General features: G+C 50.6%; 2 protein-coding genes across 4 annotated transcripts in view; one reads left to right on the forward strand and one right to left on the reverse strand.

Moving 5' to 3' along the window:
* Positions 1-22,183, reverse strand: part of LOC149359142 (potassium voltage-gated channel protein Shaw-like) — a 228,244-nt gene that overhangs the window by 161,587 nt on the left and 44,474 nt on the right. For all 3 annotated transcript variants that reach the window (XM_089571387.1, XM_089571391.1, XM_089571385.1), the window contains exon 2: positions 1,566-1,631. The gene's annotated coding sequence lies outside the window, so the exon portion shown is untranslated. The remainder of the gene's footprint in view (positions 1-1,565; positions 1,632-22,183) is intronic.
* LOC149359143 (uncharacterized) overlaps positions 18,740-22,183 on the forward strand; it is a 249,158-nt gene continuing 245,714 nt past the window's right edge. The window contains exon 1 of the mRNA XM_089567614.1: positions 18,740-18,758. The gene's annotated coding sequence lies outside the window, so the exon portion shown is untranslated. The remainder of the gene's footprint in view (positions 18,759-22,183) is intronic.

A 22,183-nucleotide genomic window follows, 5' to 3' on the forward strand; every position in this document is an offset into this window, starting at 1 on the left:
TTTGGACAGGATGCGTCAGACGTAATAGTGGACAGCAAGGAGAGAGAATTCTCTCTCGGTTATGACCGATTAAATATTGAGCAGTCTGCTTGCACTCTTGTAAGGACGATTTCTGTAAGTGAAGAAGAGGTATTGAAACATTCATAAGTACTAGGTGGTGAGCTAGTGATGCTTTTTTCGGTCAGGCTGCGGCTAGCGGCGAACAATAAAATTGAACAGAAAGGCACTTGTGTACCTAGCTACTTTTTCGTTTCGCGTTATTCGTCTTGCGATCACCATACCCTTACAAGGGCTCTGTGGGCGTTGACATCGGGAATCAATAAGTAGGGACAGTTGGAATACATCGACACAACGCAGTAAGCGCCATTCAGATGATGACGGTAAAGAATGGGCTCAAGACGGCTTGACACGATAAAGACGAAACGAATATTGTAAAAATAATGGCGATGCTGACGATTGCTCATGTTACCCGTTCATTTAAGCACAAAAGCAAACGCATAGCATTTTAAGCTGATTGAACCATGCGATTGTCGATGCGTCTCCGTTGGCATTTCCATTTCCGCGGCTTCCCCGCGCCCTCTGCATCCCTGCGAAGCTTTCGGTGCACTCAAGTGCCGCGCACACTCGTCTGCTATATAGTGTTTATATTCGCGCGTTCATTCCGAGGTAAACACAGCCTGTTCAGCGTGTGTCCCGCGTTATACACCCCAGGAAGCGGGGGCGTTTTGTTATCGAAGGGGACGCTGCATGTTTGCCCAGTGGTCGTGCGCGCCGCTCTCCCCTCATTAGAGCGGTGGCACTATTCTGCTGCGCATCGCACATCAGAGGGTTGGGATGAAGGGTGGACGGGACTGGGAAGATGCAGCAGCGCTTGATTCGCGCCGAAGCCTTGTCCCCCCCCCCCCCCTCCCCTCCCCGCTGCCGCCTCTGAGTGTTGATGGAAGGGCGACAACGTCATTTCCATGCTCCGAGGACCGTGTTCGTTTGCGCTCCACTCGTCGGCGAAGATTTAGGGGCGCTGTGCGCATGGGCTGCTTGAGGCAGTTGTCGCAGACGACGCGGGCACGAACGAGCCAGGTTGGAAGACGAGATGATTCGTACAATCTGAGGACGCTGCTTAATTTAAGTCGGTGAGCAATTTCCGGTAGAGGGCCTTTATGGGGTCCTCTTGTTTGTGCATTGGTCAGAGGCAATTTTGGCACAAGAATCTTATTTATTTACTAAATTTTACAACCCACCACTCAAATTTACAAACGTACGAACAGTGAAGGAAGTTACGAAGGAAGCGAAATCTTCGCTCGAAATTGAAGTCCAATGCTGCACCGCACTCCCAATACGCCTTTAAATAGTCAGGAGACTCCATTAGCAGGCTTGAGAGTCACAGCCCTTCCCCAAACGCGCTTTCCAGTGCCCATCCTTTGAAGCATTTTAGTTGCAGGATCTTAGATTGGGATAAGAGAACATAACAACGAAAAATATTCTTAATTCCCAAAAGCAGGCTAAATGAGAGCTCAAAATTTTACATGTTCATCGTGCTTTGATTTAACGCAATCAAATGCACTTACCTGCAGGCGTGTGGCGGTCGGTGTCCAAACGTGAAGATGGGGGAGTCTGCACCGACGCCGGAAGCGCTGGGAAAGGAACAACAGTAGCAACAAAAATGATATTAGACGAGGCACACGGTATATGTAAAACTGCGAACATCATTTGAAAACACAGTTTACTGCGTTCTTACCACGTGCAGTGGGTCAACTACTATGTGGCAATCGCAAAAATTCACGATTTGCGTTTTTCCTTGCACAATTTTTATTACTGTGATTTATTCCCGTCATAAACAGCCTGTATAGCACGCATATACGTGTGGTCTCTTATGAGCAATAAAATATTGAATAGTCTGCAATATTTCGCAGGCCGCCTGCACTGCTTTAAGGCCGATTTCTCTAACTGAAGAAAGCGGGCGGCAGAGGTTTAGGCAAGGGAATGAGATCAAGAAATTTACTAGGATATATCTACCGCGACTGGCGTATGGTGTGGCTCATTGGAGGTCAATAGGAGTAGATTTTTTTTTTTGTGCACAGGACTCAATCAGGTCGATGATGATTATAGCGATCTGATCCAATATGAGCAGACCTAACCTTGCTTGACCGAACCTAACTTAAGGATACGATACAAAAGGTAACGAAATGGTAACACTTCGCTACATAGTCATCACCGTCCCTGAGAGTGTTGAGCTACGTCCTAAATAGTCGTTCCAGATAATCATCGTCATTTTCGGGGCCTTCAGTCTTGAGCAGAAAGCGTTTTGAAATGACAATGTCCTCAGCAGCTCTTGGTCATCATCCCTGCGCAAGCACGGAACTTCATCATGAAACTACCGTTTATTTACTTAGTTTATTTCTAGGCATCATTTCTGAAGGAAGCAGAGGTCTCTCCACCATTGGGAAGCCTAATTAGTTTCGAAGGACTTTTCGCTAATTGCGATGCTGTTTACCGGGCTCCTATACAGCCTCCCGCCCCTCCGAAGTTCCATTAGCGCTGAACTAGGTCTTTCACTCACCGTGCCACTCAGTGCCTGCGCATCTGTGCTCCATGACATTAATCGTCTTTCACGGGCCAAACTCTAGACGACACCTCGAACTATGAAGGTGTTCAGACCTTCCTTAGCCACCAGCTGTGGTTAATAATCGAGAACCTTAAGACGTCAACCATTTGCGCAGTGCGATTTTTTCAGCGCAGATCGGGCTCACAGTGAAAATAATTTTTTTTTTCATTTCGATTGTTTTGTACCACCCTAATTATAAGTTTTCGATTGCAATTATGAGTCAGCTGCCAGTTGCATTGCCTAAGTCAGTCATGTCTCGCCCACCGCCGGCCGTTTGTAAAAGCGTTGAGTAAAACAAGAAAAAAGAAAAATAGTATCTTGTGTTTCGAAGGTTGCGCGGAGTTACAATACTTTGAGTATTTGGTGTTGTTACTGCACCAAAGAATTCTTTCTTTATCTCCATGCTAAAGAAAGCAAACTTGCTCCCTAATAGCGCAACTAGAAACTTTTTTCAGGTGTTTTATAGCCTTTTGATTTTCAGCACGTTATTTAGCATGTTCTTATAAAGTTCAGAGCGCCTTCTTAATTGGGCTCATCTGTTTGACATGATGTCGAAAATTTTGTTGAGAAATACAATTTTCGTTGACGTCTATTATTCTGAGCTTGTCCTTGTTTTGCTGAAGATTTGTTTCCTCAATAGTCACATTTCATCTGATTTTTTTATGTGCGCCATTTACGCACCTCGGCTGTATTCTGCGCATTTATTTTCCAGCCTCACTTTTGCGTCCATTTAGTTGTGTCGTAGTACGTGGGCTTTGTCCTTTGCGCTTTATTTTGAAAGTCGCTTTCTTCAAACACACCAAATTTATGCGGGTAAGCACGCTTTACAGGCAAAGAATAGCGCAGGAGATCATTTGCCCTTATCAACCGCGGCAGGAATGCAAGGCCGAAATGTACCATGATTTCCATGCTTTCTGTATAGCCCACAAGGATGAATTCTTGGTAATAATTAATGGTTTATTGCTGCGTTTTCTGCGCTCTGCGAATAGACCGCGGGGAAAAAGTGTGCAGTTCAGGATCCGTAATGGCCTTGAAATGTCGATGTTTTTTTCTCCCTGTTTTATATGACAAGTGTACGTTTTTATTACCATTTGCTATATATATATTGCGCAGTCTCACAACCTGTCATGATCAGCATTATCTAGTCTGATGGAGAAAACAAGGTCTGTCAGTTCTGAGTCAATAAAAATGGGTATTGTGTTCCTTTTTAGACACCAATCTTTGCTTGTGCATCAGATGTCTGTAGCACTGACTTCACAGTCTTCTTTAATGAGCAGGGAAGCACACAGCAGTGCATTTCATTGGCCTCTTGGGACGCCAGCCTTGCCACGAGCACGTCTTATAAAGTAAGGCGCCGGTGATCAGCCATGCGTTTATTTGTAATGTGGGTTGCAGTGAGAAGAAGCGTCATATTCTTTGAATAGAGAGTGCTGCTACGGCCAGTAATCCCGCGCAGAGCCTGTGGTCCACCGCAATGCTAAGGAACGCAAACACACTGCAAGTATAACTGTGTGGCTTGTGCGGCGCATAGCTGTCATAGAAAGCGATTTAGAAAAAGCTGCTGTGTATTCCACATCGATAGATAGTTCCCACGGCGTAAAATTACAACATTTAAAACTGTATTATCCGCCAAATGTACACCGGAAGTTGCAATATAAATAAAAAGAGACTACTGTGGGGTTCAGTTAAGAGGCGCTAATTTGTCCTTTGTTTTTGATATTTTCCTAATTAAGGTGTCTCGGGAATTTTGTGAAGAATGCACAAACAAATACACCGTGTGAATAGAGTGGATAGCTGAGATAGTTGGTGCACTGTTCTGCTATAGCAGTGAGGTGGCGAAGGAGAGGGTAGCTCACAACGACCCCCTTTTCAAACCTTCCTACCGCCATCGTGAGCAGTTCCCGACCCCAGAAAAGCCGCAGCTGTTCAAAGCATCTGGGAAGAATCCTCCGAAAGGAGGTACGAAGCGTAATACACGCGCGTGCACTCAGCACACGAACACTCATTACACGATCCAGGCGGACCCAACGCCGCGCATGGCACAAGCACTCCCCACTCGTCTGGACTGCTCGGCGGGGTCGAACAATGCCGGCGCCAGAGCGGGAGCAGTGAGTACCACTAGTGTCTCTCTCCGAGAATGTAAAAACCACCATTTTTTTCGGCCCCGACTCTTTCTGTGCGTGATACTTGTGCACCTCCTTCTTTCCCTTTTTGTAGCTTCGATTTGCTTCTCCGGAATCGGCGTGCCTACGGCACTTGAGGCATCGTTTTCCTTCTCTGCCCTCTTTTTGATGCATTTGGACCGGTGTTTAGCTGCTCTGAGTAAAATCTGCAGCGCAGCTTGCTGCAGAACACGGGTGCGTGTCGTATGCGTGTCATGAGTGTGTTGATGAACACGGCTCACTTGAGGGGTTATCTCAAACGCAAGTAATGTCTCTCTCAATCTAATGCCCTCAGCAGCGTTGACTATTGCCGCGAATTAAGTCCGAAGGGAAGCAGCAGCGATGGCAATGTTTTAGACGTGTGATCTCCTTTACGGCTAATCAAGCAATTTCAGCTTACTTCTCTTGCCTTCTGAAAAACGAACAAATTTGCTTTCCTCCGAGGCTTGTTCTTGTACACGTGCAATTCTGTCTTTGAGTATGTAAGCTTCGTGCGTCTTCGCATGGAAAAAGCCTTCCCTGCCATAATATTTTTTAAAGAAACTGCAACCACACACTCATTGTTTAAGACACGTTGGAGACGGTGCTGGTACCTCTCAGAATTCAACGCCATGGTCAGATCTTGACTGTGAGAAGAAACTTCTCATTCTGGAATGTACGTGGAACGCTTCTTGTTGCGTTAGGCTTATTGAGCTGCTAAGCTTAGATTAAGTTTTTATGCGCGCAAGTTGTTTTGGAAATCGTTTCGCGCACGGCAGATGAAGTCGGCAGCGGCGTACTGGCTTTATGCATGCGCGAGTAGAAGGAAAAGGCTCGTGTGCTTGTTTTAAACAGTATTCGTTTTCTCAGCCGCAGTAAATAACAACTAGCGCTAATAGCAATAGCGAACTTCTGTTCATACGAGAACAAATACACTAAAAACAAAAGTCGAACCCTGGTTTAATACGACAGTGTCGTTGAGCGGAAACAATAAAGTTGGACCAGGTTTTAGGCTTTAGTTGTGCACGAGCGTTAACGACGCGACACTTGCTGTCTCTGTCGCTTCATTTGCGAGCCAGTCTTTTATATATATATATACATTTTTGTCGCCTTGCTTTGGCGTTAACTTTCTCTCCATGTCAGCTTGTTTCGCAAGCAAGCCGGGTGCTTAAACGCAGCGATGAGCGGCGCCCAAGTGTATTCAACGAGCGAGCCTCCCATATTTCTTTCTCGCTTTGCATTGACTTTCTTTTTTTTTTCCTCTGTTTCTTGTGGCGCCCGGGCACCCGCGTGTGCAAACGGACAGATAACTTTCGACGCGTCCCCCGGGGGCGCCATTTTCTCGCTTCCAGGCATCGTCCGGTGCTACCGAGTTTGCTGTGCCCCGCCAGCTTGCGAACTTGCTCAACGTTCTGAGCAGGGAACAGCAATTGCTGGGAATAAGAAGCGTGACAGGGCTGTTTATGGTAGTTTCGCACAGTTGGGGAAAAGTTTTAGCGATACAGAAAAAAAAAAAGTCGTTCCATCCTTCCGGCATTCTCAGACTTATGTATTCCAGCGTTGCTGGATTCCTGTCCCCCACTGCATGTACAATGCCGCGCATATATATATTTTTTCATATTTCGCTTCAGAAGTTTCCCGTCACGGGTGAGCTTATTTTGAGCGTCACAGAACTAACCTCTCCACCTTTTAAACACTAGTGGCGCTGAACATTGTGACTTGGCCTGCAAATTTTGTAGTCAAACTTTTACAGATCTAATGAACAAGAACCTTTGAACACTGTCGATATGGCAAAGAACGCGATAATGGACTCACCACTGTCATTTTTTTTTCGGCAGCAACAAATTTCCTGTCCATAGCTATTAACCAGGGTGAAAATGAATGAATGAATGAATGAATGAATGAATGAATGAATGAATGAATGAATGAATGAATGAATGAATGAATGAATGTCATGCGAAAAAATATAGCATGACAGTGCCCGCGATTATTTAACTCTCATAAAAGCAGGGCTTAATGACGCACGTACGCACTCGCGGGAGAAAAAAAAAATAAACACGACCATGTCGTGTCTCTTCGGACTGGTTTAAGCCGAGGAGGTAAAGAGACAGCGACGCTCAAAGCTGCATCACGTGACAAGACGCCGTGCAGTTTCGGTCCCCGGAAACTTTGCTCTCACGTACGCCAACCACAGGATTACACGCAGAGCAGTGAAAGCACTTACTTCGTCGCTTTCGTATTGAAGGCTGACGCGCATCTCTCTGGCCCTTCGTCGCATAGCGCGGTTCGCGAGCAGTTGTAGCGTGTTGTCGACGTCGGAACGTGTTCGGTGCTCCACTGGGATAGCGGCGATCGGTGCGACAAGTTTTGGCAAAGTTGCGAACATCTATACTAAGTTGGGACGTTGTACGACCAAAAAGAACGACGCTGAATAAAGAGGAAGCGAGAAAGGAAAAAAAAAATGGGGGGGGGGGGGGGGGTGGCGACGTGCAAAAGCCGTGTTCGCTCCGAAGTTATGCGCACAAGCACCGCTGTTTCCGCCGCTTGTGCTGCTGCGTTGGGTCGGCATTTCGCGCGCCATGTTGGCCGGGGTACAAGCCGCTTGCACGGCTGCACCCGAGCCTGTCCGCGAGGTAAACAGACCGAGGACGGTTGTAATATAAGACTCAGCAATCCTGCTGCTCCTTGACTCGGCGTTTCGCGCTTGGCTTTCTATCATGTTTGTTTTCACTGCGGACTACTGCTGACCTGGAAGGAACGATGGCTGCCGGAAATGTGTTTTCCTGGTAGGGTCTGTTTCCTGCGAACCTTGATATATATAATTTTTTTTTCTTGGCACTGTTCGCGTTCCTGATACTTTTGCTCTGGTCGGCCTCTGTGATCGCTTACTGCGGCGAATGCTGCGAATCTGGACAGGATAGATCTTCTTTACTATCCAAGGAAATTATGCGTATACTCTCCGGAAAAAGAAAACAGCTCGAGAAAAGGGGAAAGGGGGAGGGGGGGGGGGGTTCAGAATTACTTTCTTCCCGTAACGATACGATCCGCATGGAATGTAATGTTCCTATATTTGAACGAGGTTGGCTAAGCATAGCTGTACATTGCATCAGTGAGTAGCTGGTATGCTTAAATACATGGGTTTCCATGGCCAGTAGCAATAACGCTTTATGTGCTGATTCCGCAATGCTTGCATGACTGGTGAAGTTTGGACTGAGTCAAATGCTTTCTTGTAATCTACAAAGGCTATATATAGGAATTGGCCGCCGCGGTGGCTCAGCGGTTATGGTGCTCGGCTGCTGACCCGGAAGACGCGGGTTCGATCCCGGCCGCGGCGGCTAGAATTTCTTTGGAGGAGAAATTCTAGAGGCCCGTGTACTGTGCGATGTCAGTGCACGTTAAAGAACCCCAGGTGGTCGTAATTTCCGGAGCCCTCCACTACGGCGTCTCTCATAGCCTTAGTCGCTTTGGGACGTTAAACCCCATAAACTAAAACTAAACTAAACTATATATAGGAATTGGTTATACTCTGCGCATTTCTCTGTCTTCTGATTGCTAGTCTGAATATGGTCTACTGTCGAGCTACCTGCCGATTTATCGCAGCTAACATTCCTTCTGAATATTGGAAGAAGGAGCAATAAGGACGTATAGCGCTTGTGCGGAAACCTTGATTAATGCAGTTATGCCCCTTTTTTGACATAGTGGCTTTGAAGTTGAGTCCGAATGTTATTTTAGACCGCAGTATTCCCGTGGCTTGAAGGGAGAGAGTCACGTCCTGTTTTGTTGTCTGCCGGAAAAGAATCACAATGTGTTATAAAAGGGACAGGCGTCAGTAACCACTCCCTCGCATGCACTTTGCGCGAATAAACGCGAAAACGAAAATAAAAATCCACCCTTTGCCGCGCCCACATTATTCGCGCTAAATAGGGCGCGGGCCTATGTAAGCTGATGCCGCCAAAATCCTGGCGAATGCGGTACAACCTGGCGCGTAGCGAGAGCCTAACCAATTTCCCCACAACTGATGCCGCCGCGTCGGAGGATTAGGCGCCAGTAACAAAGCTTGCTGTGGGTGAGACACCGCAGGGGCTGCCGTAAAGAAAAGCCTCGACCACAAGTTGCACGGACAGCTCAGCACTTCAGTTGCCGAGGTGGCTGAGAAAAAGAAGGACTGAGAGAAATGAAGAAAAGTTCAGTCTAGGCAAACAGAGGAGCCCGGTAAAGCGGCTCCGCAGCGAAACTGCCACTCTCGCAGGCGCCCCGTTACGCGCCTTGGGGCGTTACCGTAATCGCGAAGAACACCTTGTTGTGTCTGTCGGAACGACAGTGTGCAAGCCGGCGCTGGCACAGTGGTAGAGGTAGAATAGAGGTACAGTGCATACAGCGTTTGCAGTGCGCGGGATGGCGTTTTCCTCCGTCAGGCCGACGACGCCTGCGGAGCCGCGTCGGTCTGTCTGCGCACACACAGGCGCGGTTAATTGCTTCTGCCTGGGATTCGCACTTCGGTAATTCTAGCCGCCTCACCGACTTAACGTCTTTACGCTTGCTGAGCGGCCGCCTCCGGCGCGTCTAGAGCGCGGAATAAGAGATGACGGCGCTGCGCTCCTCGGGCTTCTTCGTCGGCTGGAGGCAGTTTCGCGAGGAAATGCGTCAGTGGGCGGCGTCTGAATTACCTCCGATGCATTTCGGTTAGCCTCGGGACAGCCTACGCGCTCTGCAGTACTTACTCCGCAGTCAACGGAGCCCTTGCCTACCGCTGCAGGCGTAACACTGAAAGTGAAGAGGGGAACTATGCAGCACTCTTTTTTTCCCCCCAGGCATTCGCATGGTAGTGCAAGAATTTCTATTCCCAATGGCCTGAGAACTAAGCTGCTGGGCCATTTTTTTTAACCATTCATTCATAAAAAAAGGGAAGAAAAGGAGACATTGTCTATTCAAATTGAGTTGCTTTCATGAAATACCACGACGTTATAGGGCTCTTCATAATTCGACACCGAAATAAGAAGTGATATTGCCGCGTCTACAACAATAGCCGCTCGGCGGCTGTTCGGCACGCAGCTCGTGCGCCACGCGGTTCGCTGCTGAAGAAGACGAAGCTCGACGTTCCATCCTGGCCGTCTCGGTGTGCGCTGGCATCATCTCGATGTTGGCGTTCCTCTGCCGTCTGGACGCGGCGCTACCTGTACCAACTGCTACGTGACACTGGTGGAGGTGCGGGCTCGACGTCTCATGTCCAACACCTCTTCAGACAGCCGCTCATCGAGTCCCGACCAGCTACCCCTTGTCTGCACGCCCGTTCACCGCAGCAGCCGCCGCCTCCTGGGACTGGTCCCAGAGTTTGGTCTCCTCCCAAAAGAGGCACGCACTCATCGACCTGGTGAGCATACCACCATGGCTCAGGCTAGCGCTTCACACTTGACGCTCCAGCAACCCCGCGTGCCAGCCAGCTTCCATGGCGTCACTTTCGAAGACGTTGAAGACTGGCTTGACCAGTTTGAGCGGGTTGCCGATTTCAACCAATGGAGCCCTGCGCAGAAGCTGCGGAACGTGTATTTCGCCCTCGAAGACGGAGCCAAGATTTGGTTCGAGAACAGGGAGGCCGATCTCCAAAGCTGGGATACCTTCCGCCAGCAGGTCCGGGACACCTTTGCTAGCACGGACCGCCGGGATCGTGCGCGGCGCCTCCTGGACGCTCGCGTCCAAAAGCCTAATGAGACCGTTGCCATGTTCGCCGAGGACGTGACCCGTCTTTGTCGGCGCGCTGACCCAGATATGGCGGAATCCGCGAAGCTCCGCCACCTGATGCAAGGTGTGAAGGACCAACTCTTCGCTGGTTTGGTCCGGAATCCCCCGCAGACGGTAGCCGACTTCATCAAAGAGGCGACCGCCATCGAGCGGGCCTTGCATCAACGCTGCCGCCGAAATGACTCCTTGTGCGGTGAGCCAAGCGCCAGTGCGGCTTCTTTGAGCGTGTCCAGCGACAATGCGTCGCTGCGCGAGCTCATACGCGCTGTGGTCCGTGAAGAGCTGCAGAAACTGACCCTTGCCTCGTCTGACCCGACGGCTGCGGCTCTTACCGAGGTTGTGCGCGACGAGATTCGTCAAGCATTTTCACCGCCTCCTCCAGTCATGCCGGAGCCACGCCCCATGAGCTACGCCGCGGCTCTCCGTTCCGAGTTGCCACCTGTGCAACGCTTGCCGTACCACCCGCCGCCGCCAACCGCTCCGCCACCGTCATTCTACCAGCGGCCTCAGCGAGGACCTGCCATGCGTCCACCGGCCCGGAAGGCGGCTGTTTGGCGCACTTCTGATCAGCAGCCGCTCTGTTACCATTGCGGGGAAGCCGGCCACCTGTATCGCCGTTGCCCATACCGTGAAATCGGCCTCCGGGGTTTCCCACGTGACGCTCCTTGTCCCCGTTTCGGTGAGCGACCCCACGAAATAGAGGAGTACCTTGCTGCCCATGACACCACATCTAACCGCCGACCCCGATCTCCGTCTCCCGCACGCGTCACATCGCCCAGCCGCCAGGCTTTCTCAGATGGACTGCGGGGCCGGTCTCCAAGCCCGCGCCGGGGAAACTGAAAGCGGCGACCTCAGGGGGGAAGGTTGCTGACAGCGGATATAACGAAGACCCCCGAACGCCGCCGGAGCGCGATGCCGAGATCCCGATGCCGCCGCAGCACGATTCTGTGAGCCCGAGTTTCCCTGACACCGATGCAGTTAGCGCCGATCTCCGCATTCACGTTGACGGGCACCCAGTGACTGCTTTAGTCGATACAGGCGCGGACTTTTCGATCATAAGCAAGCACCTCGCGGATCGCCTCAGCAAGGTAAAGACAGCCTGGGATGGACCTCAAATTCGTACTGCTGGGGGTCACCTCATGACGCCTGTCGGAAGATGCACTGCTCGAGTCACCATTGCCAATTCTGCTTTTGTTGGCACTTTTGTTGTTCTGCCGCACTGCTGCAAAGACCTGATCCTCGGAATGGACTTCTTGCGTGAGCATGGTGCCATCATAAACCTTCCTGATCGTCTGGTAACATTTTCGACCCCTGGAACGATTCCAGACGACACCGAACCACGCAGAGTGGCCCTGCGCATAATCGACGCCGATGTGACCGTCCCTCCGCGATCCTGTGCCCTCGTTACCGTCATTTGTGACGACCTGTGCAGTGCTGACGGCGTAGCAGAACAGAACACTGCGCTTGTACTCTCTCATGGGGTCTGCGTCGCCAGAGGTATCGTCACGCTACGGAACGGCCTGGCAGATGTCCTTCTAACGAATTTCGGGACCGAACGGCAACACATCGCCAAGGGCACTGCGGTCGCATACTTCGAGGGCATCGCCGAAATTAACGACTGCCTTGCCCTCCAGAGCGAAACGTCCAATTCTTGCACACCTCAGCTGATCCTCGACGTGAACCCAGGCTTACCCCCAGCCGATAGGGAGAGCCTAGTCGGCCTACTGCATCAGTTCCAAGACTGTTTCTCGTCTACGTCGGCAGTCAAACAGACGCCTCTCGCTAAGCACCGCATCATTACGGACTGCAGTACCCGACCAATTCGGCAAAACCCATACCGTGTCTCACTGCGGGAGCGTGAAGCCATAGCTGAACAAGTCAAAGAGATGCTGCAGGATGGTGTTATTCAGCCGTCGAGGAGCCCGTGGGCTTCGCCTGTGGTTTTGGTTAAGAAGAAGGATGGTAGTCTGCGATTTTGCGTTGACTACCGGAAGCTTAACCAGGTTACCAAGAAAGACGTCTACCCGTTACCACGCATTGACGACTCTCTTGACCGGTTGCGGCACGCGCGCTACTTTTCTTCGCTGGACTTAAAAAGTGGTTACTGGCAGATCGAAGTTGACGAGCGGGATCGCGAGAAGACAGCGTTCGTGACGCCGGATGGCCTTTATGAGTTCAAGGTCCTTCCTTTCGGTTTGTGTTCAGCTCCAGCAACATTTCAGAGAATGATGGACGCTGTTTTGTCGGGCCTGAAATGGCAGACGTGCTTGGTATACCTGGACGACGTTGTTGTATTTTCGCCAACGTTCGAAGAACACCTCCAGCGCCTCTTGACCGTGCTACAGGCTATACGATCTGCCGGCCTGACGTTGAAGCCCGAGAAATGCCACTTTGGTTATGAGGAGCTCCTTTTCCTGGGCCATGTCGTCAGCCATCGTGGAGTCCGGCCGGATCCTGCTAAAACAGCTGCCGTCGCCAACTTTCCCACTCCTTCGGACAAGAAAACGGTCCGGCGTTTTTTGGGCCTTTGCGCGTATTACCGGCGGTTCATTGCCAACTTTTCCCGACTTGCTGCACCGTTGACGCATCTTACAAGAGAGGACGTCCCATTCACGTGGACAGAACAGCAGCAGCAGGCATTTGATGAATTACGGCGACGCTTGCAAACCACGCCTGTCCTTGGTCATTTCGATTCTCGTGCGGAGACTCTCGTCCACACAGATGCCAGCAACGTGGGTCTCGGTGCTGTACTCGTCCAGTGGCAGGACGGCGCTGAGCGCGTAATAGCATACGCCAGCCGCACTCTGTCTCGTGCCGAATCTAATTATTCCACGACCGAAAAAGAATGCCTTGCCGTGGTATGGGCTGTGACAAAATTTCGACCTTACCTGTACGGCCGACATTTTCAAGTTGTAACCGACCACCACTCTCTCTGCTGGTTGACGAACTTACGGGATCCCTCTGGCCGCCTTGCGCGTTGGAGCTTACGCTTTCAGGAGTTTGACATGTCCATCGTCTATAAATCAGGGCGCCAGCACAACGATGCCGACTGCTTGTCCAGATATCCAGTCGAGGCTGCGCGCGACGACGACGAACCGGACTTTCCTCTCATCGCAGCCGTAGACGCAGCGACTATTTCCAGTCAGCAACGTGAGGACCCGGCGCTGAAACCTCTCATCGACTTCCTGGAAGCACGTACCGAGGAGGTTCCCCAGCCCTTCGCAAGAACCCAGTCCTCCTTTTGTCTGCGCAACAACGTGCTGTACAAAGCCAACTTTTCTCCAACCGGAAGCGACTACCTCCTCGTCGTTCCAGCGAATCTCCGTGAAGAAATCTTGCAGGCGTGTCACGACGAGCCCACCGCAGGTCACCTCGGCTACGCCCGCACTCTGGCTCGGATCAAAAAGAGCTATTACTGGCCTAAGCTTGCGGCGACTGTACGACACTATGTGCGCACGTGCCGTAATTGTCAACGACGAAAAACACCCCCTGTCAAGCCAGCTGGACTTTTACATCCCGTTCAAGTGCCCAGACTCCCGTTTGAGCAAGTTGGCATGGACCTTCTCGGCCCTTTTCCAACTTCATCTTCGGGAAACCGGTGGATTATCGTCGCTACTGATTACCTTACGCGCTACGCTGAAACCAAGGCCCTCCAGCGCGGCACAGCAGCCGAGGCTGCGAAATTTTTCGTGGAACGCATCGTCCTCCGGCATGGCGCTCCAGCACTAATTATCACGGATAGAGGCACCGCTTTCACTGCCAAACTCTTGGAATCCCTCATGCGGCTGAGTGGCACTACTCACAGGAAGACAACCGCCTACCATCCCCAGACGAATGGCCTGACCGAGCGCCTCAACAAAACTCTCGTCGACATGCTGTCTATGTATGTTGACGTTGAGCATCGATCTTGGGACAATATCCTGCCATATATTACTTTCGCGTATAACACGGCTCAACAGGAAACCACGCGGAGGACGCCCTTCTGTCTGTTGTACGGCCGCGAAGTGTCGACAATGTTGGAAGCAATGCTGCCCCATGATGGCCGCGACCCCGACGTTGGCGCCGAGGAGTTCACGCTTCGCGCAGAAGAAGCTCGACAACTTGCAAGAGTGCGCATCCTGAACCAACAAGACCGTGACGCCCGACGTTACAACCGCCGCCACAGACTGATGACGTTCGCCCCGGACGACAAAGTGTGGGTATGGACCCCCATTCGACGCCGTGGCCTTTCCGAAAAACTGCTCAAGCAGTATTTCGGCCCCTACCGAGTTCTCCGTCAGCTAAGCGACGTAACCTATGAAGTCCTCCCTGACGGGGCTTCCCGGACTACTCGCCGTCAGCAGAGACCAGAGATTGTTCATGTAGTGCGGATGAAGCCCTATTTTTCGCGAGACATTCAGTGACTACGTGCTGTGCGTTACTCTGTTTTTTTGTGTTTCTTTCTCCCTATTTTCTTGTTAAAGCATCGGGGCGATGCTCTTTCCGAGAGGGAGGGTAATGCCGCGTCTACAACAATAGCCGCTCGGCGGCTGTTCGGCACGCAGCTCGTGCGCCACGCGGTTCGCTGCTGAAGAAGACGAAGCTCGACGTTCCATCCTGGCCGTCTCGGTGTGCGCTGGCATCATCTCGATGTTGGCGTTCCTCTGCCGTCTGGACGCGGCGCTACCTGTACCAACTGCTACGTGACAATATGAACGTTTTAATCATCACATTACATAAATACCGAAACAGAAAGCAGAATTTATCCTACACGCGTACATACGTACCCACCCTCCCTCCTCTCTCACCTTCCTGCCATCCCCTCACAAATAAAAAGAGGCTCAATAAAAGCAAGCTGGTTAACAAATAATCACTCGCCTATTTTGGTTAACTAAAAACAGCTCCGGTTCGATAATTTGCGTTTGGTAGGCTGCATAAAATAAAGAGTTAAATTTTTTTTTTCCAGGAAAGGAAACGGCACAATAACTGTCTCACACACCTCTTGGACATCTCAGCCGCGCCATAAGGGAAGAGATAAAGGAGGGAGTGAAAGAAGAAAGAGATAAAGCGGTGCCGTAGAGGAGGGCTTGGGAATAATTTCGACCAACTGGGGATCTTTAACGTGCACTGACATCGCACAGCACAAAGGCGCCTCTGCGTTTCGCATTCATCGGAACGCGTGCGTCGCGGCACTGCATGAAATGTCAGAACGGTTAAATGAGAAGCACAGGAACCAAAATGCGCTTGCGCACTCGCGTGCGCAAGCGCGAACATGATGCGATGAACGTAGGTGCCGCCGCAAGCTGTTGCGAAACGCCTGATTTTCTTAAAAAAAGCCGAGCTGGCTTTTGAAGCTGTCAACGCTAACACCGCTTGTGCCATCGTTAGCGGAACTTCCACGCTTAAAAACTAGCGGCTGCCAAGTCTGTCAGCTGCAATCCTAAGCATACGTCTTCCAGAGGGGGCAGGCGCAAGAAACGGGCGTCACTCTCTGGACACACTCAGAGGCGTCAAACGCAATGCTGTTAGCAACTAGTAGTTCGTCGCTTAACAAGGCGTCAAAGGGAGGGCTTTTGCGGCCCGATATGAAAGTAACAGTTAATATCTTATCTAGCAAAAAGCTGGAGGAGGCAAAGAAAGTGGTCTGCACGTCCTGATCAATGAATCACGCCCTCCAGAGCATGCATGACAACGTGATGAAAGACACGCTTAAAAAAAAAAAAAAATTGGCTGGGGTTCAGCCTGGCTGAGCCTAGTTTACAGAGCGGAAGCTCGATTAAGAAAAGTCAGACACGATTCGCTGTGGTATAACGTTTCCTCGCTCCATCCTTCGCCAACGTACACACACTGCCGACGTTCTGTGATTATAAGAATCATCAGATTCAGTCAGCCGTCTACGATACATAGCCGAAGCACTGGTTCCACCGAGCGACTCCTCCATGGCTATCTGCGAACGCCAAGCAACTCTTCGTGCTTTTTATTGTCTTATCAGATGAACGGCGAGTCACGCGGTCCAGTGCAACTGCGAGGTGAGCGTTGAGTCACGTTGTTCACAGCAGTTGCGAAAGCGAGCGAATGACGCCGGCTCCGCGCGCAACATCTGCGCCGAGGCGCGCCGAGTCGCATTGTATGACGTCACAGCCACCTCCCTTCCCTGCTCCACCGCTTGAAGGTCATTCTTCGAAGCGGCATTACCTTCAGGTTTTGCATGGGAGGAGTAGAGCCTCCACTCTAAAAATAACTAAAATAAAGGAGTTGGAGTGACAGTTAGAAAAGCACAAATCAGAGGAGATGAGAACGCGAGTGGCTAACAGGTGCAAGTGTTAGTAGCTTTCGCCTCGGCAATCCGAATTTATTAAATCCACCTGGTATAGGATCCTCACAGAAACATTCGGGCATCAAAAGGGTATTTCTCGTCTTCGTTCTATTCTTGCCACGGTGCATGAATCCATGGCAACGGTCAGCGATCCGTGCTGCCGGCTCGGGCCCGTAAGCTCAGGGCTAAAGCGCCCTAAATACTCGCATTTGTCAGGGCGCACTCCTTTTTTGTTTTGCGCTCTTCCTTTCCTTTCTCCTTCGCAGTAAGGGCAATGAAACTGCGAGAGGTAGAAAAAGCGATAGCAAAGGGACGACTCCCACTCGGTTCGCTCAAAAAGATGTTCTTGTTTTAGACTTCTGATCACCGCACTGCTTCAGAGTTCACGGGAGGACGGAGACTTCGAGGAAGGCAGCAAAAAGGCAAATTTTTCTGCATGCTGCGTTCGAGCTCAGTGCTTTCTTGCGGGTAACACGACATCCAGAAATGAATACTTTTCCTTTAAAATCGCTGTGTTTCTAGAAGGAGGTCCTAAATCGTGACGCTCATTTCTTTCTCGTTTGAGTGAGTTTCTTCCGCTGAATATTCCTGCCCCACCGTCGTTCAGTTAAACGCACCGTCACAATTCAGCGGCGTTATAGGTTGGCAGTGCACTCAAGAAAGGGCGTACAAAGCGAAAAATGAAAGGGGGACAGGGGCAATGAGAAGAGAAAGACTATACAAGAAAAAAAACGATAAAAAGAGCAGAAGAAAGTAGACACCGAGTGAAACAGCCTATGTATTGGGGAAGACAAAATGAAAAAAAAAGTCGGGGAACGAAAATGCAGTGAGTGAAGTGAAACTACTCAGGTTCACCGGGAGGAGAAGTTGGCCTCTTCTCTTTAATCTTATTGCGTCGCTCGTAATATCACGGGGGCGGCTTGGAAGAAGCGGCGCACGGCGCAAAAAGCCAAGTCCCCCCTCCGCTAGGCGGCGCGCTCCGGGGCTTCAGGCATGCAGAGTCCTCGCAGCTGAAGAAACGAACTCCGGCTGGGGCTTCCGTGGCGCACTTCGTTCTGCTTCGCTCTTCGTGCGTACTTTTGCTCTTCCGCGTATCTTGCTTCGCCTGCTCCTCCTAGCGGGAACGCGGCGGCGGTGGCGGCCAAAGCGGCGGAAATTGTTGAGGCTTGGCCAGCCGTAGTTTCCAAGCCCAGTGAGCGGCTCTGTATGGCTTCTTTTGCGGGACTGGAAAGGGAGGGATTGGGATACGGATGGGCCGGGAGGGAACTGCGTCGGAGATCTCCTGTCTGCGAGGTTGTGCACGCGTGGCAGCCACCATACCCAGAAAAGAGAATGGTGCGGCGGAGGGTCGGAAGAAATGCCTGGCGCGCCCGGCCCGCATTTGGAGGCTGTGTGCGCCGCGCGAGCGGAGCGGGTGCCCTCTCGCGCCTCAGCCGTGGTGCGCGCGAAATTGCACTGCGCAGCGCCATTGTCCGAGTCCGACGACGAGCGTATTCTTTGAGGAAGCAGCCGGTCCATTTCCAGCCGAGCGAAGTCGAGGTATGAGAATTCAAAGCGCACATTGTCAGTGGTGCTGATGCGGTGCTGTTCACTTTGGAGGGTCGAGCGACTTTCCCTGCAGGCATCACAGCTCTTAAATTACGCTAATTGGGTGTTTCGTGCGTGGGCGCTAGCATCATCATAATTACATCATTCTGGCTGCGCTCCGAAATGCCTCAAGTGCGTTTCACTGACGCGTGCATTTCGTCTTAACGTCATGGGCGCCGCAAGCAGCAAAGATATATATTGTATATCTTCTATTACTCAGCTGTTATTCAAAACGGTGGTAGAATTAATCAATAATTGATTGATTAATTAATTGATTGATCGATTGATCGATCGATTGATTGATTGATTGATTGATTGATTGATTGATTGATTGATTGATTGATTGATTGATTGATTGATTGATTCCAGGTGGCTCTGCTGACCACGACCGAATGTAAGTGCCCCAAAGCATCTGCTTGTTCGCCGCGTTGCACGACGCAGCCTGTTCTGTGCGTGCAACGAAGACCCTCTCCGATGCTTGAGTAGTGCGTGCTCTGCGCCTCGTTGTCACCAGTTCCAGCGCTGCAGGTTACGTTTGTTGTTTCCCCGTGATACAGCCGCACGTCCACTCCGCGCGCGCTGAGAGCACGCAAGTACCGCTCATGCTTTTCTCTCCATGGACGCACTGAACACCCAGCGTCCATCCGCAAAAAAAAAAAATAGAATCTAAATAAAAGTTAAGGCCGAGCAGCAATGGCCTTCACCAGCTATGGAGACCGACCGACCGGCCGGCCGGCGTGATGAGATGACGCCGGCGCATGGCTCGGTGTTCTTTTATGCGCTCGCCGTGGTTCCACCCCCTCTCTCGTCCTCCTCTCCCGCGTTTCACCGTGGCCGTCGCGCTCTCTACCCCTCTATCATATATTTCAGCTGCCTTTAATTAAAGCGGGGTCGTCCGCTCAGGGAGAGGCTTCGGTACGTACGAGGGAAACAGGAGCGCGCGCGGCAGTTTGGGATGAGCGCCTTGCGAGTTTTCGAAGCTTTCCCACATCACCCCTTCCTCTTCCTCCTTTATTTTCCCTTTTTCTCTCTATCTGACCACATAAACCTGAATCCCTCTCTGCACCCCGCTGCCAATGCTGCTTCCTCCGAGAGGAGATGCTCGCTCGCTTCTTTCTGGTGAGTTGTTTCGGCAGTTCGGCGGCAACGTGGAACGACCGGCACGTGATGGACTCCCGTGGCGTGAGGAGGCAAAGTTTCGGGAGCCTGGCTCGCGTGCAACAAGTAGAAGGGAACTGCAATTTCTTTGTCTCTTATTTTGACATTATTTGCACATGTGAACGAGGGCAAGAGAAGAAATCTCGATTGGTTCGCGAAGGTAAGGCTTATGCATTCGAGTGATCCCTCAACTTAGAAGAACAAAAATAGTGGGGAGGAAGTCGAGCTGACCGGCTCAGCCGTCTTCTTCCCCTCGCTGTCGGATAGAAGAAGGCCTGCTTTTAATTTTGGCGAATGGATGGCGGTCAGTGAAGAGCAAGATTTGAAACTTGAAATTACAAAACTCAACAAATTGATCAAAACAGTCTCCGCAGTTCTCGCCGTGGGTTTTGCCTTACTTTGCGAGAGACTTATTCAACATGTCGTTATAGATGAAAGCTGCTATTGCTACTTTTAATATTGCCGCCAGCGCTGAAGAAGAGAAAAAAGATTGCCGAGGACGAAGTGCGTGGCTCATGTTTTTCACCACCACCACCAGGGTGGGAACAAGATAATGAGTTAACGGACACAAATATTTTTGAAGGGACAACTGGAGGCAAACGCCAATTAAATATACACCTTTAAAGCAGACTCGCCGCGGCGTCTTACTTAGCAGTCGTACGCATTATGCTACAGATATTTTGAATCAACTATCTAATGACAGTTTCTTTAAATTCTAGAAGTTACCATGGAGCGGCCATTCTGAACCTTGCTCACTGCTGAATAATAGAACTGCATGTCTGTTATTTTTTCGGGATGATTTTGCTTACAGTGTGTCCTGTTCATGTTTTAAACATTTTAAAAATTTTTCACGAAAGGATTTCTCTCTCTCTCCCGTGAAGTAGAGAAAATCCACAATACTGAGAGCAGGGCTACTCGGGAATAAAAAGCGTGGAGACATAATATGTAAAGTCTATTGAAAAGCTGAACGCGCACTGTAAAATGGTTCTCTCGATTAAACTACTCGCTTATTGGTACTGTAATTTGACGCAGATGGCATACCGCAGTCTTTCTTTTTTATTGCCAAGTTTGGAAGATGCATTTTCCTGATTTTATAACCATTAATTATAAATCCGCCTTCATCTGCAGCATTAGAGACCTCCATAAAAAGCAGCTTTCGCATAGTGCGCGTTTAGCGTCGCAACTTTCAGTATAGACCCTCTTCATACCTCGAGCGGAAAGGGTCATTTTAAGATGACCACTGAGACACATAACATGAAAAGATTGCACCAACTATACCAACACCGAAACACACGTGGTGTTCCAAAATGGAATGTACGTGAGCTTCCCTTAACTTATATTGTCAGTGTCCTCTCCGCTCCTCGGCGACTTCGTGCACAAAGTGTCTTCTCCGAGCTGAAACGAACATGACGGCTGCTAGGAAAGATGCACCGAGGCACACTTCCTCTTTTTTCTACTTTACGCAAGTCCTGTAGGCTCGCTGCGTGGTCGACAACCAAAAGACGCGAGGCTACAGAAAAAGAGTATATGCGCGGTGCCGAGCTCCCAACGGTCTGAAATTCGCGAGGCTGCTCGCCGTCCTTTTTCACGTTCTCTGAACCACGTACTCAGCCTCGGGTTACGGGACTGTCTATGTAGGCTGTCGTTCCTGTCTCTGTGCTCAGCGTGGTGAGATTCTTTCTTTCCATGGCGTCGAAAGCAGGGAGATATAAGGTAACAGCATTTCCTCGAAGCTTTTCGCGGCACCGACTATGCAAGCCCACTCCCGTAGTCTTCCTCCTCGCAGGGCTCAAAGCCATTGCCACCGCTGCTTCAGTTGCTGGTGTTGTTAGGAACTGTTCCGACTCTGCCGAAGCGCCGCCTCCTTTTTATGCGAAATAGGATTTGTTCCCTCGTAGGACAGAAGAGCTGACAAGGAAGACTAGAATTGCAGGGCAGAGCGAGCGAATGGCGAAGGAAAAAGGGAAAATTTCGGCCATTACCAAACCGGTGAAGTGCGATGCGCGAGGAGATTGCGAGGAAATGCGATTGACGCATTTCTTGAAAGGAGTCGAGGCAAGTTTTGTTTCCTCAGTCAGTCGACCTACATAATCTGCCGCCCTTTGCTCCTGGACGCATGCCGCTCAAAATGCACGCGTCTTTTGCGTGTGCGCGCGAGCAGCGCTTGTAGAGGAGGAAAGAAGGACGTGACACGACAGAGAGAGAGAGAGAGAGAGAATGAAAAGAACATGCCACCCCCCTTGGATGGCAAATAGGATGACGCACGCGCACGATAGTGAGAGAAGGCTTCGCAAGGCACGCGTGCTTTTGTCATTCATGTATGTAAATTTACTCCATCGCTATTCATTGCGCCTGGCTGCTGCTATTCGGCTTGGCGGCGGTCAGCTTCGTTCGTTTGTTTGTTTTCAGATAGCTGTTTGGCGTTTGTTGTTTATTGTTTGTTTGTTTGTTTGTTTGTGCACCCACGTGTTGTGCAAACTAAGGTTTTTGGTGGTTGGAGTGAAAGGGAAACCTGAAGACAGAGGCGAGAGAAGCAGAGAGGCGAATGTCAAGAGGAGAATATCTCAGGAGAATCCAGCGTTGGAGGCGTGGCTATGACTCCCTACTACTATGCATGCAGATAAAACAAAATACAACTTTTCCGTTCGCGTCGAGTCGCTA

The sequence above is a fragment of the Amblyomma mixtum genome, chromosome 2 (assembly GCF_055824585.1).
Source record: "Amblyomma mixtum isolate Tamu chromosome 2, ASM5582458v1, whole genome shotgun sequence".
In the NCBI taxonomy this organism is placed as follows: domain Eukaryota; kingdom Metazoa; phylum Arthropoda; class Arachnida; order Ixodida; family Ixodidae; genus Amblyomma; species Amblyomma mixtum.